Here is a 16,796-nt window from a genome sequence, read left to right as displayed (position 1 = left end):
TTCTCTGCTATGACTTTTAGATTCCTTTGCGTTGCGTAACAGAAAGCCATATGCTCTCAGAGACCTCACCTGCACTTGAGGACTTGAAAAACTGCAGCAGCAAGTTCGTTTTCTAAGCAATCGTAAAAGGCTTCTCACGCTGACTGAAGGAATATTTATCCATCCATCCATCTATCTATCTATCCCTATCTATCTGTATTTCTGTCTTTCAACATTTGTGAATGTCAATGTAGCCTGCAAACTCGTGCCTTTGCGAAAGGCTAGGACGAGGCAAATCACAGCTCTGGGTGAAGCTAGCATTGACAGTCGTTGGTCTCAACTGACAACAAGTGCACACATCAGCCTGCTTCCTGAACCAGCAGGCTTTTACCGTCCCCTTCGCCACTCTACACTTCCTTACCATAAAGAAAGGCAACAAGCAACCCATAACCCACAGGTCGATGGATCGAAACCATTCTCTGCTATGACTTTTAGATTCCTTTGCGTTGCGTAACAGAAAGCCATATGCTCTCAGAGACCTCACCTGCACTTGAGGACTTGAAAAACTGCAGCAGCAAGTTCGTTTTCTAAGCAATCGTAAAAGGCTTCTCACGCTGACTGAAGGAATATTTATCCATCCATCCATCTATCTATCTATCCCTATCTATCTGTATTTCTGTCTTTCAACATTTGTGAATGTCAATGTAGCCTGCAAACTCGTGCCTTTGCGAAAGGCTAGGACGAGGCAAATCACAGCTCTGGGTGAAGCTAGCATTGACAGTCGTTGGTCTCAACTGACAACAAGTGCACACATCAGCCTGCTTCCTGAACCAGCAGGCTTTTACCGTCCCCTTCGCCACTCTACACTTCCTTACCATAAAGAAAGGCAACAAGCAACCCATAACCCAGAGGTCGATGGATCGAAACCATTCTCTGCTATGACTTTTAGATTCCTTTGCGTTGCGTAACAGAAAGCCATATGCTCTCAGAGACCTCACCTGCACTTGAGGACTTGAAAAACTGCAGCAGCAAGTTCGTTTTCTAAGCAATCGTAAAAGGCTTCTCACGCTGACTGAAGGAATATTTATCCATCCATCCATCTATCTATCTATCCCTATCTATCTGTATTTCTGTCTTTCAACATTTGTGAATGTCAATGTAGCCTGCAAACTCGTGCCTTTGCGAAAGGCTAGGACGAGGCAAATCACAGCTCTGGGTGAAGCTAGCATTGACAGTCGTTGGTCTCAACTGACAACAAGTGCACACATCAGCCTGCTTCCTGAACCAGCAGGCTTTTACCGTCCCCTTCGCCACTCTACACTTCCTTACCATAAAGAAAGGCAACAAGCAACCCATAACCCAGAGGTCGATGGATCGAAACCATTCTCTGCTATGACTTTTAGATTCCTTTGCGTTGCGTAACAGAAAGCCATATGCTCTCAGAGACCTCACCTGCACTTGAGGACTTGAAAAACTGCAGCAGCAAGTTCGTTTTCTAAGCAATCGTAAAAGGCTTCCCACGCTGACTGAAGGAATATTTATCCATCCATCCATCTATCTATCTATCCCTATCTATCTGTATTTCTGTCTTTCAACATTTGTGAATGTCAATGTAGCCTGCAAACTCGTGCCTTTGCGAAAGGCTAGGACGAGGCAAATCACAGCTCTGGGTGAAGCTAGCATTGACAGTCGTTGGTCTCAACTGACAACAAGTGCACACATCAGCCTGCTTCCTGAACCAGCAGGCTTTTACCGTCCCCTTCGCCACTCTACACTTCCTTACCATAAAGAAAGGCAACAAGCAGAAGGAGGCGCCCAACGTGGGGCTCGAACCCACGACCCTGAGATTAAGAGTCTCATGCTCTACCGACTGAGCTAGCCGGGCCACTGGGGGGGCCGCAGAGCAAGACAACCCGCCGGAGTCTGCAAGGGGAAATGCGGCCACTTGACGGACGCACGGGCGTCCGATACTTTCCGACTTCCGTGCCTGCATTCACCATCCGGAGGCTTCGGCTCAAATCGTCTATTCTGGTCCAAAGAGTTCTTGGGAGGGTTACAGGCTGCAGTTCATGCCGAACTACGAGCGCCTGCTCGACGTGAGCACATCATTGGCACTTTTGCGTGAAGGCCAGCTCCCACAAGTGAGCAGAGTGGCGCAGCGGAAGCGTGCTGGGCCCATAACCCAGAGGTCGATGGATCGAAACCATTCTCTGCTATGACTTTTAGATTCCTTTGCGTTGCGTAACAGAAAGCCATATGCTCTCAGAGACCTCACCTGCACTTGAGGACTTGAAAAACTGCAGCAGCAAGTTCGTTTTCTAAGCAATCGTAAAAGGCTTCTCACGCTGACTGAAGGAATATTTATCCATCCATCCATCTATCTATCTATCCCTATCTATCTGTATTTCTGTCTTTCAACATTTGTGAATGTCAATGTAGCCTGCAAACTCGTGCCTTTGCGAAAGGCTAGGACGAGGCAAATCACAGCTCTGGGTGAAGCTAGCATTGACAGTCGTTGGTCTCAACTGACAACAAGTGCACACATCAGCCTGCTTCCTGAACCAGCAGGCTTTTACCGTCCCCTTCACCACTCTACACTTCCTTACCATAAAGAAAGGCAACAAGCAACCCATAACCCAGAGGTCGATGGATCGAAACCATTCTCTGCTATGACTTTTAGATTCCTTTGCGTTGCGTAACAGAAAGCCATATGCTCTCAGAGACCTCACCTGCACTTGAGGACTTGAAAAACTGCAGCAGCAAGTTCGTTTTCTAAGCAATCGTAAAAGGCTTCTCACGCTGACTGAAGGAATATTTATCCATCCATCCATCTATCTATCTATCCCTATCTATCTGTATTTCTGTCTTTCAACATTTGTGATTGTCAATGTAGCCTGCAAACTCGTGCCTTTGCGAAAGGCTAGGACGAGGCAAATCACAGCTCTGGGTGAAGCTAGCATTGACAGTCGTTGGTCTCAACTGACAACAAGTGCACACATCAGCCTGCTTCCTGAACCAGCAGGCTTTTACCGTCCCCTTCGCCACTCTACACTTCCTTACCATAAAGAAAGGCAACAAGCAGAAGGAGGCGCCCAACGTGGGGCTCGAACCCACGACCCTGAGATTAAGAGTCTCATGCTCTACCGACTGAGCTAGCCGGGCCACTGGGGGGGCCGCAGAGCAAGACAACCCGCCGGAGTCTGCAAGGGGAAATGCGGCCACTTGACGGACGCACGGGCGTCCGATACTTTCCGACTTCCGTGCCTGCATTCACCATCCGGAGGCTTCGGCTCAAATCGTCTATTCTGGTCCAAAGAGTTCTTGGGAGGGTTACAGGCTGCAGTTCATGCCGAACTACGAGCGCCTGCTCGACGTGAGCACATCATTGGCACTTTTGCGTGAAGGCCAGCTCCCACAAGTGAGCAGAGTGGCGCAGCGGAAGCGTGCTGGGCCCATAACCCAGAGGTCGATGGATCGAAACCATTCTCTGCTATGACTTTTAGATTCCTTTGCGTTGCGTAACAGAAAGCCATATGCTCTCAGAGACCTCACCTGCACTTGAGGACTTGAAAAACTGCAGCAGCAAGTTCGTTTTCTAAGCAATCGTAAAAGGCTTCTCACGCTGACTGAAGGAATATTTATCCATCCATCCATCTATCTATCTATCCCTATCTATCTGTATTTCTGTCTTTCAACATTTGTGAATGTCAATGTAGCCTGCAAACTCGTGCCTTTGCGAAAGGCTAGGACGAGGCAAATCACAGCTCTGGGTGAAGCTAGCATTGACAGTCGTTGGTCTCAACTGACAACAAGTGCACACATCAGCCTGCTTCCTGAACCAGCAGGCTTTTACCGTCCCCTTCGACACTCTACACTTCCTTACCATAAAGAAAGGCAACAAGCAACCCATAACCCAGAGGTCGATGGATCGAAACCATTCTCTGCTATGACTTTTAGATTCCTTTGCGTTGCGTAACAGAAAGCCATATGCTCTCAGAGACCTCACCTGCACTTGAGGACTTGAAAAACTGCAGCAGCAAGTTCGTTTTCTAAGCAATCGTAAAAGGCTTCTCACGCTGACTGAAGGAATATTTATCCATCCATCCATCTATCTATCTATCCCTATCTATCTGTATTTCTGTCTTTCAACATTTGTGATTGTCAATGTAGCCTGCAAACTCGTGCCTTTGCGAAAGGCTAGGACGAGGCAAATCACAGCTCTGGGTGAAGCTAGCATTGACAGTCGTTGGTCTCAACTGACAACAAGTGCACACATCAGCCTGCTTCCTGAACCAGCAGGCTTTTACCGTCCCCTTCGCCACTCTACACTTCCTTACCATAAAGAAAGGCAACAAGCAACCCATAACCCAGAGGTCGATGGATCGAAACCATTCTCTGCTATGACTTTTAGATTCCTTTGCGTTGCGTAACAGAAAGCCATATGCTCTCAGAGACCTCACCTGCACTTGAGGACTTGAAAAACTGCAGCAGCAAGTTCGTTTTCTAAGCAATCGTAAAAGGCTTCTCACGCTGACTGAAGGAATATTTATCCATCCATCCATCTATCTATCTATCCCTATCTATCTGTTTTTCTGTCTTTCAACATTTGTGAATGTCAATGTAGCCTGCAAACTCGTGCCTTTGCGAAAGGCTAGGACGAGGCAAATCACAGCTCTGGGTGAAGCTAGCATTGACAGTCGTTGGTCTCAACTGACAACAAGTGCACACATCAGCCTGCTTCCTGAACCAGCAGGCTTTTACCGTCCCCTTCGCCACTCTACACTTCCTTACCATAAAGAAAGGCAACAAGCAACCCATAACCCAGAGGTCGATGGATCGAAACCATTCTCTGCTATGACTTTTAGATTCCTTTGCGTTGCGTAACAGAAAGCCATATGCTCTCAGAGACCTCACCTGCACTTGAGGACTTGAAAAACTGCAGCAGCAAGTTCGTTTTCTAAGCAATCGTAAAAGGCTTCTCACGCTGACTGAAGGAATATTTATCCATCCATCCATCTATCTATCTATCCCTATCTATCTGTATTTCTGTCTTTCAACATTTGTGAATGTCAATGTAGCCTGCAAACTCGTGCCTTTGCGAAAGGCTAGGACGAGGCAAATCACAGCTCTGGGTGAAGCTAGCATTGACAGTCGTTGGTCTCAACTGACAACAAGTGCACACATCAGCCTGCTTCCTGAACCAGCAGGCTTTTACCGTCCCCTTCGCCACTCTACACTTCCTTACCATAAAGAAAGGCAACAAGCAGAAGGAGTCGCCCAACGTGGGGCTCGAACCCACGACCCTGAGATTAAGAGTCTCATGCTCTACCGACTGAGCTAGCCGGGCCACTGGGGGGGCCGCAGAGCAAGACAACCCACCGGAGTCTGCAAGGGGAAATGCGGCCACTTGACGGACGCACGGGCGTCCGATACTTTCCGACTTCCGTGCCTGCATTCACCATCCGGAGGCTTCGGCTCAAATCGTCTATTCTGGTCCAAAGAGTTCTTGGGAGGGTTACAGGCTGCAGTTCATGCCGAACTACGAGCGCCTGCTCGACGTGAGCACATCATTGGCACTTTTGCGTGAAGGCCAGCTCCCACAAGTGAGCAGAGTGGCGCAGCGGAAGCGTGCTGGGCCCATAACCCAGAGGTCGATGGATCGAAACCATTCTCTGCTATGACTTTTAGATTCCTTTGCGTTGCGTAACAGAAAGCCATATGCTCTCAGAGACCTCACCTGCACTTGAGGACTTGAAAAACTGCAGCAGCAAGTTCGTTTTCTAAGCAATCGTAAAAGGCTTCTCACGCTGACTGAAGGAATATTTATCCATCCATCCATCTATCTATCTATCCCTATCTATCTGTATTTCTGTCTTTCAACATTTGTGAATGTCAATGTAGCCTGCAAACTCGTGCCTTTGCGAAAGGCTAGGACGAGGCAAATCACAGCTCTGGGTGAAGCTAGCATTGACAGTCGTTGGTCTCAACTGACAACAAGTGCACACATCAGCCTGCTTCCTGAACCAGCAGGCTTTTACCGTCCCCTTCGCCACTCTACACTTCCTTACCATAAAGAAAGGCAACAAGCAACCCATAACCCAGAGGTCGATGGATCGAAACCATTCTCTGCTATGACTTTTAGATTCCTTTGCGTTGCGTAACAGAAAGCCATATGCTCTCAGAGACCTCACCTGCACTTGAGGACTTGAAAAACTGCAGCAGCAAGTTCGTTTTCTAAGCAATCGTAAAAGGCTTCTCACGCTGACTGAAGGAATATTTATCCATCCATCCATCTATCTATCTATCCCTATCTATCTGTATTTCTGTCTTTCAACATTTGTGAATGTCAATGTAGCCTGCAAACTCGTGCCTTTGCGAAAGGCTAGGACGAGGCAAATCACAGCTCTGGGTGAAGCTAGCATTGACAGTCGTTGGTCTCAACTGACAACAAGTGCACACATCAGCCTGCTTCCTGAACCAGCAGGCTTTTACCGTCCCCTTCGCCACTCTACACTTCCTTACCATAAAGAAAGGCAACAAGCAGAAGGAGACGCCCAACGTGGGGCTCGAACCCACGACCCTGAGATTAAGAGTCTCATGCTCTACCGACTGAGCTAGCCGGGCCACTGGGGGGGCCGCAGAGCAAGACAACCCGCCGGAGTCTGCAAGGGGAAATGCGGCCACTTGACGGACGCACGGGCGTCCGATACTTTCCGACTACCGTGCCTGCATTCACCATCCGGAGGCTTCGGCTCAAATCGTCTATTCTGGTCCAAAGAGTTCTTGGGAGGGTTACAGGCTGCAGTTCATGCCGAACTACGAGCGCCTGCTCGACGTGAGCACATCATTGGCACTTTTGCGTGAAGGCCAGCTCCCACAAGTGAGCAGAGTGGCGCAGCGGAAGCGTGCTGGGCCCAAAACCCAGAGGTCGATGGATCGAAACCATTCTCTGCTATGACTTTTAGATTCCTTTGCGTTGCGTAACAGAAAGCCATATGCTCTCAGAGACCTCACCTGCACTTGAGGACTTGAAAAACTGCAGCAGCAAGTTCGTTTTCTAAGCAATCGTAAAAGGCTTCTCACGCTGACTGAAGGAATATTTATCCATCCATCCATCTATCTATCTATCCCTATCTATCTGTATTTCTGTCTTTCAACATTTGTGAATGTCAATGTAGCCTGCAAACTCGTGCCTTTGCGAAAGGCTAGGACGAGGCAAATCACAGCTCTGGGTGAAGCTAGCATTGACAGTCGTTGGTCTCAACTGACAACAAGTGCACACATCAGCCTGCTTCCTGAACCAGCAGGCTTTTACCGTCCCCTTCGCCACTCTACACTTCCTTACCATAAAGAAAGGCAACAAGCAACCCATAACCCAGAGGTCGATGGATCGAAACCATTCTCTGCTATGACTTTTAGATTCCTTTGCGTTGCGTAACAGAAAGCCATATGCTCTCAGAGACCTCACCTGCACTTGAGGACTTGAAAAACTGCAGCAGCAAGTTCGTTTTCTAAGCAATCGTAAAAGGCTTCTCACGCTGACTGAAGGAATATTTATCCATCCATCCATCTATCTATCTATCCCTATCTATCTGTATTTCTGTCTTTCAACATTTGTGAATGTCAATGTAGCCTGCAAACTCGTGCCTTTGCGAAAGGCTAGGACGAGGCAAATCACAGCTCTGGGTGAAGCTAGCATTGACAGTCGTTGGTCTCAACTGACAACAAGTGCACACATCAGCCTGCTTCCTGAACCAGCAGGCTTTTACCGTCCCCTTCACCACTCTACACTTCCTTACCATAAAGAAAGGCAACAAGCAACCCATAACCCAGAGGTCGATGGATCGAACCCATTCTCTGCTATGACTTTTAGATTCCTTTGCGTTGCGTAACAGAAAGCCATATGCTCTCAGAGACCTCACCTGCACTTGAGGACTTGAAAAACTGCAGCAGCAAGTTCGTTTTCTAAGCAATCGTAAAAGGCTTCTCACGCTGACTGAAGGAATATTTATCCATCCATCCATCTATCTATCTATCCCTATCTATCTGTATTTCTGTCTTTCAACATTTGTGAATGTCAATGTAGCCTGCAAACTCGTGCCTTTGCGAAAGGCTAGGACGAGGCAAATCACAGCTCTGGGTGAATCTGGCATTGACAGTCGTTGGTCTCAACTGACAACAAGTGCACACATCAGCCTGCTTCCTGAACCAGCAGGCTTTTACCGTCCCCTTCGCCACTCTACACTTCCTTACCATAAAGAAAGGCAACAAGCAACCCATAACCCAGAGGTCGATGGATCGAAACCATTCTCTGCTATGACTTTTAGATTCCTTTGCGTTGCGTAACAGAAAGCCATATGCTCTCAGAGACCTCACCTGCACTTGAGGACTTGAAAAACTGCAGCAGCAAGTTCGTTTTCTAAGCAATCGTAAAAGGCTTCTCACGCTGACTGAAGGAATATTTATCCATCCATCCATCTATCTATCTATCCCTATCTATCTGTATTTCTGTCTTTCAACATTTGTGAATGTCAATGTAGCCTGCAAACTCGTGCCTTTGCGAAAGGCTAGGACGAGGCAAATCACAGCTCTGGGTGAAGCTAGCATTGACAGTCGTTGGTCTCAACTGACAACAAGTGCACACATCAGCCTGCTTCCTGAACCAGCAGGCTTTTACCGTCCCCTTCGCCACTCTACACTTCCTTACCATAAAGAAAGGCAACAAGCAACCCATAACCCAGAGGTCGATGGATCGAAACCATTCTCTGCTATGACTTTTAGATTCCTTTGCGTTGCGTAACAGAAAGCCATATGCTCTCAGAGACCTCACCTGCACTTGAGGACTTGAAAAACTGCAGCAGCAAGTTCGTTTTCTAAGCAATCGTAAAAGGCTTCTCACGCTGACTGAAGGAATATTTATCCATCCATCCATCTATCTATCTATCCCTATCTATCTGTATTTCTGTCTTTCAACATTTGTGAATGTCAATGTAGCCTGCAAACTCGTGCCTTTGCGAAAGGCTAGGACGAGGCAAATCACAGCTCTGGGTGAAGCTAGCATTGACAGTCGTTGGTCTCAACTGACAACAAGTGCACACATCAGCCTGCTTCCTGAACCAGCAGGCTTTTACCGTCCCCTTCGCCACTCTACACTTCCTTACCATAAAGAAAGGCAACAAGCAACCCATAACCCAGAGGTCGATGGATCGAAACCATTCTCTGCTATGACTTTTAGATTCCTTTGCGTTGCGTAACAGAAAGCCATATGCTCTCAGAGACCTCACCTGCACTTGAGGACTTGAAAAACTGCAGCAGCAAGTTCGTTTTCTAAGAAATCGTAAAAGGCTTCTCACGCTGACTGAAGGAATATTTATCCATCCATCCATCTATCTATCTATCCCTATCTATCTGTATTTCTGTCTTTCAACATTTGTGAATGTCAATGTAGCCTGCAAACTCGTGCCTTTGCGAAAGGCTAGGACGAGGCAAATCACAGCTCTGGGTGAAGCTAGCATTGACAGTCGTTGGTCTCAACTGACAACAAGTGCACACATCAGCCTGCTTCCTGAACCAGCAGGCTTTTACCGTCCCCTTCGCCACTCTACACTTCCTTACCATAAAGAAAGGCAACAAGCAACCCATAACCCAGAGGTCGATGGATCGAAACCATTCTCTGCTATGACTTTTAGATTCCTTTGCGTTGCGTAACAGAAAGCCATATGCTCTCAGAGACCTCACCTGCACTTGAGGACTTGAAAAACTGCAGCAGCAAGTTCGTTTTCTAAGCAATCGTAAAAGGCTTCTCACGCTGACTGAAGGAATATTTATCCATCCATCCATCTATCTATCTATCCCTATCTATCTGTATTTCTGTCTTTCAACATTTGTGAATGTCAATGTAGCCTGCAAACTCGTGCCTTTGCGAAAGGCTAGGACGAGGCAAATCACAGCTCTGGGTGAAGCTAGCATTGACAGTCGTTGGTCTCAACTGACAACAAGTGCACACATCAGCCTGCTTCCTGAACCAGCAGGCTTTTACCGTCCCCTTCACCACTCTACACTTCCTTACCATAAAGAAAGGCAACAAGCAACCCATAACCCAGAGGTCGATGGATCGAAACCATTCTCTGCTATGACTTTTAGATTCCTTTGCGTTGCGTAACAGAAAGCCATATGCTCTCAGAGACCTCACCTGCACTTGAGGACTTGAAAAACTGCAGCAGCAAGTTCGTTTTCTAAGCAATCGTAAAAGGCTTCTCACGCTGACTGAAGGAATATTTATCCATCCATCCATCTATCTATCTATCCCTATCTATCTGTATTTCTGTCTTTCAACATTTGTGAATGTCACTGTAGCCTGCAAACTCGTGCCTTTGCGAAAGGCTAGGACGAGGCAAATCACAGCTCTGGGTGAAGCTAGCATTGACAGTCGTTGGTCTCAACTGACAACAAGTGCACACATCAGCCTGCTTCCTGAACCAGCAGGCTTTTACCGTCCCCTTCACCACTCTACACTTCCTTACCATAAAGAAAGGCAACAAGCAACCCATAACCCAGAGGTCGATGGATCGAAACCATTCTCTGCTATGACTTTTAGATTCCTTTGCGTTGCGTAACAGAAAGCCATATGCTCTCAGAGACCTCACCTGCACTTGAGGACTTGAAAAACTGCAGCAGCAAGTTCGTTTTCTAAGCAATCGTAAAAGGCTTCTCACGCTGACTGAAGGAATATTTATCCATCCATCCATCTATCTATCTATCCCTATCTATCTGTATTTCTGTCTTTCAACATTTGTGAATGTCACTGTAGCCTGCAAACTCGTGCCTTTGCGAAAGGCTAGGACGAGGCAAATCACAGCTCTGGGTGAAGCTAGCATTGACAGTCGTTGGTCTCAACTGACAACAAGTGCACACATCAGCCTGCTTCCTGAACCAGCAGGCTTTTACCGTCCCCTTCGCCACTCTACACTTCCTTACCATAAAGAAAGGCAACAAGCAGAAGGAGGCGCCCAACGTGGGGCTCGAACCCACGACCCTGAGATTAAGAGTCTCATGCTCTACCGAGTGAGCTAGCCGGGCCACTGGGGGGGCTGCAGGGCAAGACAACCCGCCGGAGTCTGCAAGGGGAAATGCGGCCACTTGACGGACGCACGGGCGTCCGATACTTTCCGACTTCCGTGCCTGCATTCACCATCCGGAGGCTTCGGCTCAAATCGTCTATTCTGGTCCAAAGAGTTCTTGGGAGGGTTACAGGCTGCAGTTCATGCCGAACTACGAGCGCCTGCTCGACGTGAGCACATCATTGGCACTTTTGCGTGAAGGCCAGCTCCCACAAGTGAGCAGAGTGGCGCAGCGGAAGCGTGCTGGGCCCATAACCCAGAGGTCGATGGATCGAAACCATTCTCTGCTATGACTTTTAGATTCCTTTGCGTTGCGTAACAGAAAGCCATATGCTCTCAGAGACCTCACCTGCACTTGAGGACTTGAAAAACTGCAGCAGCAAGTTCGTTTTCTAAGCAATCGTAAAAGGCTTCTCACGCTGACTGAAGGAATATTTATCCATCCATCCATCTATCTATCTATCCCTATCTATCTGTATTTCTGTCTTTCAACATTTGTGAATGTCAATGTAGCCTGCAAACTCGTGCCTTTGCGAAAGGCTAGGACGAGGCAAATCACAGCTCTGGGTGAAGCTAGCATTGACAGTCGTTGGTCTCAACTGACAACAAGTGCACACATCAGCCTGCTTCCTGAACCAGCAGGCTTTTACCGTCCCCTTCGCCACTCTACACTTCCTTACCATAAAGAAAGGCAACAAGCAACCCATAACCCAGAGGTCGATGGATCGAAACCATTCTCTGCTATGACTTTTAGATTCCTTTGCGTTGCGTAACAGAAAGCCATATGCTCTCAGAGACCTCACCTGCACTTGAGGACTTGAAAAACTGCAGCAGCAAGTTCGTTTTCTAAGCAATCGTAAAAGGCTTCTCACGCTGACTGAAGGAATATTTATCCATCCATCCATCTATCTATCTATCCCTATCTATCTGTATTTCTGTCTTTCAACATTTGTGAATGTCAATGTAGCCTGCAAACTCGTGCCTTTGCGAAAGGCTAGGACGAGGCAAATCACAGCTCTGGGTGAAGCTAGCATTGACAGTCGTTGGTCTCAACTGACAACAAGTGCACACATCAGCCTGCTTCCTGAACCAGCAGGCTTTTACCGTCCCCTTCGCCACTCTACACTTCCTTACCATAAAGAAAGGCAACAAGCAACCCATAACCCAGAGGTCGATGGATCGAAACCATTCTCTGCTATGACTTTTAGATTCCTTTGCGTTGCGTAACAGAAAGCCATATGCTCTCAGAGACCTCACCTGCACTTGAGGACTTGAAAAACTGCAGCAGCAAGTTCGTTTTCTAAGCAATCGTAAAAGGCTTCTCACGCTGACTGAAGGAATATTTATCCATCCATCCATCTATCTATCTATCCCTATCTATCTGTATTTCTGTCTTTCAACATTTGTGAATGTCACTGTAGCCTGCAAACTCGTGCCTTTGCGAAAGGCTAGGACGAGGCAAATCACAGCTCTGGGTGAAGCTAGCATTGACAGTCGTTGGTCTCAACTGACAACAAGTGCACACATCAGCCTGCTTCCTGAACCAGCAGGCTTTTACCGTCCCCTTCGCCACTCTACACTTCCTTACCATAAAGAAAGGCAACAAGCAGAAGGAGGCGCCCAACGTGGGGCTCGAACCCACGACCCTGAGATTAAGAGTCTCATGCTCTACCGAGTGAGCTAGCCGGGCCACTGGGGGGGCTGCAGGGCAAGACAACCCGCCGGAGTCTGCAAGGGGAAATGCGGCCACTTGACGGACGCACGGGCGTCCGATACTTTCCGACTTCCGTGCCTGCATTCACCATCCGGAGGCTTCGGCTCAAATCGTCTATTCTGGTCCAAAGAGTTCTTGGGAGGGTTACAGGCTGCAGTTCATGCCGAACTACGAGCGCCTGCTCGACGTGAGCACATCATTGGCACTTTTGCGTGAAGGCCAGCTCCCACAAGTGAGCAGAGTGGCGCAGCGGAAGCGTGCTGGGCCCATAACCCAGAGGTCGATGGATCGAAACCATTCTCTGCTATGACTTTTAGATTCCTTTGCGTTGCGTAACAGAAAGCCATATGCTCTCAGAGACCTCACCTGCACTTGAGGACTTGAAAAACTGCAGCAGCAAGTTCGTTTTCTAAGCAATCGTAAAAGGCTTCTCACGCTGACTGAAGGAATATTTATCCATCCATCCATCTATCTATCTATCCCTATCTATCTGTATTTCTGTCTTTCAACATTTGTGAATGTCAATGTAGCCTGCAAACTCGTGCCTTTGCGAAAGGCTAGGACGAGGCAAATCACAGCTCTGGGTGAAGCTAGCATTGACAGTCGTTGGTCTCAACTGACAACAAGTGCACACATCAGCCTGCTTCCTGAACCAGCAGGCTTTTACCGTCCCCTTCGCCACTCTACACTTCCTTACCATAAAGAAAGGCAACAAGCAACCCATAACCCAGAGGTCGATGGATCGAAACCATTCTCTGCTATGACTTTTAGATTCCTTTGCGTTGCGTAACAGAAAGCCATATGCTCTCAGAGACCTCACCTGCACTTGAGGACTTGAAAAACTGCAGCAGCAAGTTCGTTTTCTAAGCAATCGTAAAAGGCTTCTCACGCTGACTGAAGGAATATTTATCCATCCATCCATCTATCTATCTATCCCTATCTATCTGTATTTCTGTCTTTCAACATTTGTGAATGTCACTGTAGCCTGCAAACTCGTGCCTTTGCGAAAGGCTAGGACGAGGCAAATCACAGCTCTGGGTGAAGCTAGCATTGACAGTCGTTGGTCTCAACTGACAACAAGTGCACACATCAGCCTGCTTCCTGAACCAGCAGGCTTTTACCGTCCCCTTCGCCACTCTACACTTCCTTACCATAAAGAAAGGCAACAAGCAGAAGGAGGCGCCCAACGTGGGGCTCGAACCCACGACCCTGAGATTAAGAGTCTCATGCTCTACCGAGTGAGCTAGCCGGGCCACTGGGGGGGCTGCAGGGCAAGACAACCCGCCGGAGTCTGCAAGGGGAAATGCGGCCACTTGACGGACGCACGGGCGTCCGATACTTTCCGACTTCCGTGCCTGCATTCACCATCCGGAGGCTTCGGCTCAAATCGTCTATTCTGGTCCAAAGAGTTCTTGGGAGGGTTACAGGCTGCAGTTCATGCCGAACTACGAGCGCCTGCTCGACGTGAGCACATCATTGGCACTTTTGCGTGAAGGCCAGCTCCCACAAGTGAGCAGAGTGGCGCAGCGGAAGCGTGCTGGGCCCATAACCCAGAGGTCGATGGATCGAAACCATTCTCTGCTATGACTTTTAGATTCCTTTGCGTTGCGTAACAGAAAGCCATATGCTCTCAGAGACCTCACCTGCACTTGAGGACTTGAAAAACTGCAGCAGCAAGTTCGTTTTCTAAGCAATCGTAAAAGGCTTCTCACGCTGACTGAAGGAATATTTATCCATCCATCCATCTATCTATCTATCCCTATCTATCTGTATTTCTGTCTTTCAACATTTGTGAATGTCAATGTAGCCTGCAAACTCGTGCCTTTGCGAAAGGCTAGGACGAGGCAAATCACAGCTCTGGGTGAAGCTAGCATTGACAGTCGTTGGTCTCAACTGACAACAAGTGCACACATCAGCCTGCTTCCTGAACCAGCAGGCTTTTACCGTCCCCTTCGCCACTCTACACTTCCTTACCATAAAGAAAGGCAACAAGCAACCCATAACCCAGAGGTCGATGGATCGAAACCATTCTCTGCTATGACTTTTAGATTCCTTTGCGTTGCGTAACAGAAAGCCATATGCTCTCAGAGACCTCACCTGCACTTGAGGACTTGAAAAACTGCAGCAGCAAGTTCGTTTTCTAAGCAATCGTAAAAGGCTTCTCACGCTGACTGAAGGAATATTTATCCATCCATCCATCTATCTATCTATCCCTATCTATCTGTATTTCTGTCTTTCAACATTTGTGAATGTCAATGTAGCCTGCAAACTCGTGCCTTTGCGAAAGGCTAGGACGAGGCAAATCACAGCTCTGGGTGAAGCTAGCATTGACAGTCGTTGGTCTCAACTGACAACAAGTGCACACATCAGCCTGCTTCCTGAACCAGCAGGCTTTTACCGTCCCCTTCGCCACTCTACACTTCCTTACCATAAAGAAAGGCAACAAGCAGAAGGAGTCGCCCAACGTGGGGCTCGAACCCACGACCCTGAGATTAAGAGTCTCATGCTCTACCGACTGAGCTAGCCGGGCCACTGGGGGGGCCGCAGAGCAAGACAACCCGCCGGAGTCTGCAAGGGGAAATGCGGCCACTTGACGGACGCACGGGCGTCCGATACTTTCCGACTTCCGTGCCTGCATTCACCATCCGGAGGCTTCGGCTCAAATCGTCTATTCTGGTCCAAAGAGTTCTTGGGAGGGTTACAGGCTGCAGTTCATGCCGAACTACGAGCGCCTGCTCGACGTGAGCACATCATTGGCACTTTTGCGTGAAGGCCAGCTCCCACAAGTGAGCAGAGTGGCGCAGCGGAAGCGTGCTGGGCCCATAACCCAGAGGTCGATGGATCGAAACCATTCTCTGCTATGACTTTTAGATTCCTTTGCGTTGCGTAACAGAAAGCCATATGCTCTCAGAGACCTCACCTGCACTTGAGGACTTGAAAAACTGCAGCAGCAAGTTCGTTTTCTAAGCAATCGTAAAAGGCTTCTCACGCTGACTGAAGGAATATTTATCCATCCATCCATCTATCTATCTATCCCTATCTATCTGTATTTCTGTCTTTCAACATTTGTGAATGTCAATGTAGCCTGCAAACTCGTGCCTTTGCGAAAGGCTAGGACGAGGCAAATCACAGCTCTGGGTGAAGCTAGCATTGACAGTCGTTGGTCTCAACTGACAACAAGTGCACACATCAGCCTGCTTCCTGAACCAGCAGGCTTTTACCGTCCCCTTCGCCACTCTACACTTCCTTACCATAAAGAAAGGCAACAAGCAACCCATAACCCAGAGGTCGATGGATCGAAACCATTCTCTGCTATGACTTTTAGATTCCTTTGCGTTGCGTAACAGAAAGCCATATGCTCTCAGAGACCTCACCTGCACTTGAGGACTTGAAAAACTGCAGCAGCAAGTTCGTTTTCTAAGCAATCGTAAAAGGCTTCTCACGCTGACTGAAGGAATATTTATCCATCCATCCATCTATCTATCTATCCCTATCTATCTGTATTTCTGTCTTTCAACATTTGTGAATGTCAATGTAGCCTGCAAACTCGTGCCTTTGCGAAAGGCTAGGACGAGGCAAATCACAGCTCTGGGTGAAGCTAGCATTGACAGTCGTTGGTCTCAACTGACAACAAGTGCACACATCAGCCTGCTTCCTGAACCAGCAGGCTTTTACCGTCCCCTTCGCCACTCTACACTTCCTTACCATAAAGAAAGGCAACAAGCAACCCATAACCCAGAGGTCGATGGATCGAAACCATTCTCTGCTATGACTTTTAGATTCCTTTGCGTTGCGTAACAGAAAGCCATATGCTCTCAGAGACCTCACCTGCACTTGAGGACTTGAAAAACTGCAGCAGCAAGTTCGTTTTCTAAGCAATCGTAAAAGGCTTCTCACGCTGACTGAAGGAATATTTATCCATCCATCCATCTATCTATCTATCCCTATCTATCTGTATTTCTGTCTTTCAACATTTGTGAATG

At 48.0% G+C, this 16,796-nt stretch overlaps 16 non-coding genes across 16 annotated transcripts; 8 read left to right on the top strand and 8 right to left on the bottom strand.

Moving 5' to 3' along the window:
- Positions 1 to 1,791: 1,791 nt before the first annotated feature.
- Positions 1,792 to 1,864, bottom strand: trnak-cuu (transfer RNA lysine (anticodon CUU)). The gene has a single exon. It is a non-coding gene; the product is annotated as a tRNA-Lys (tRNA).
- A 259-nt stretch (positions 1,865 to 2,123) lies between these two features.
- On the top strand, positions 2,124 to 2,195 carry trnam-cau (transfer RNA methionine (anticodon CAU)). Its single transcript has one exon. It is a non-coding gene; the product is annotated as a tRNA-Met (tRNA).
- An 873-nt stretch (positions 2,196 to 3,068) lies between these two features.
- trnak-cuu (transfer RNA lysine (anticodon CUU)) lies at positions 3,069 to 3,141 on the bottom strand. The gene has a single exon. It is a non-coding gene; the product is annotated as a tRNA-Lys (tRNA).
- Positions 3,142 to 3,400: 259 nt separating this feature from the next.
- Positions 3,401 to 3,472, top strand: trnam-cau (transfer RNA methionine (anticodon CAU)). The gene has a single exon. It is a non-coding gene; the product is annotated as a tRNA-Met (tRNA).
- Positions 3,473 to 5,253: 1,781 nt separating this feature from the next.
- Positions 5,254 to 5,326, bottom strand: trnak-cuu (transfer RNA lysine (anticodon CUU)). The gene has a single exon. It is a non-coding gene; the product is annotated as a tRNA-Lys (tRNA).
- Positions 5,327 to 5,585: 259 nt separating this feature from the next.
- Positions 5,586 to 5,657, top strand: trnam-cau (transfer RNA methionine (anticodon CAU)). The gene has a single exon. It is a non-coding gene; the product is annotated as a tRNA-Met (tRNA).
- An 873-nt stretch (positions 5,658 to 6,530) lies between these two features.
- On the bottom strand, positions 6,531 to 6,603 carry trnak-cuu (transfer RNA lysine (anticodon CUU)). The gene has a single exon. It is a non-coding gene; the product is annotated as a tRNA-Lys (tRNA).
- Positions 6,604 to 6,862: 259 nt separating this feature from the next.
- trnal-caa (transfer RNA leucine (anticodon CAA)) lies at positions 6,863 to 6,934 on the top strand. Its single transcript has one exon. It is a non-coding gene; the product is annotated as a tRNA-Leu (tRNA).
- Positions 6,935 to 10,985: 4,051 nt separating this feature from the next.
- On the bottom strand, positions 10,986 to 11,058 carry trnak-cuu (transfer RNA lysine (anticodon CUU)). Its single transcript has one exon. It is a non-coding gene; the product is annotated as a tRNA-Lys (tRNA).
- Positions 11,059 to 11,317: 259 nt separating this feature from the next.
- trnam-cau (transfer RNA methionine (anticodon CAU)) lies at positions 11,318 to 11,389 on the top strand. The gene has a single exon. It is a non-coding gene; the product is annotated as a tRNA-Met (tRNA).
- A 1,327-nt stretch (positions 11,390 to 12,716) lies between these two features.
- Positions 12,717 to 12,789, bottom strand: trnak-cuu (transfer RNA lysine (anticodon CUU)). The gene has a single exon. It is a non-coding gene; the product is annotated as a tRNA-Lys (tRNA).
- Positions 12,790 to 13,048: 259 nt separating this feature from the next.
- Positions 13,049 to 13,120, top strand: trnam-cau (transfer RNA methionine (anticodon CAU)). Its single transcript has one exon. It is a non-coding gene; the product is annotated as a tRNA-Met (tRNA).
- An 873-nt stretch (positions 13,121 to 13,993) lies between these two features.
- On the bottom strand, positions 13,994 to 14,066 carry trnak-cuu (transfer RNA lysine (anticodon CUU)). Its single transcript has one exon. It is a non-coding gene; the product is annotated as a tRNA-Lys (tRNA).
- Positions 14,067 to 14,325: 259 nt separating this feature from the next.
- trnam-cau (transfer RNA methionine (anticodon CAU)) lies at positions 14,326 to 14,397 on the top strand. The gene has a single exon. It is a non-coding gene; the product is annotated as a tRNA-Met (tRNA).
- Positions 14,398 to 15,270: 873 nt separating this feature from the next.
- Positions 15,271 to 15,343, bottom strand: trnak-cuu (transfer RNA lysine (anticodon CUU)). Its single transcript has one exon. It is a non-coding gene; the product is annotated as a tRNA-Lys (tRNA).
- A 259-nt stretch (positions 15,344 to 15,602) lies between these two features.
- Positions 15,603 to 15,674, top strand: trnam-cau (transfer RNA methionine (anticodon CAU)). Its single transcript has one exon. It is a non-coding gene; the product is annotated as a tRNA-Met (tRNA).
- Positions 15,675 to 16,796: the final 1,122 nt, after the last annotated feature.

Source organism: Amia ocellicauda, chromosome 12, assembly GCF_036373705.1.
Source record: "Amia ocellicauda isolate fAmiCal2 chromosome 12, fAmiCal2.hap1, whole genome shotgun sequence".
NCBI classification, from domain to species: domain Eukaryota; kingdom Metazoa; phylum Chordata; class Actinopteri; order Amiiformes; family Amiidae; genus Amia; species Amia ocellicauda.
The sequence above is the reverse complement of the archived record's forward strand: the minus strand, read 5'-3'. Positions and strand labels throughout refer to the sequence as shown.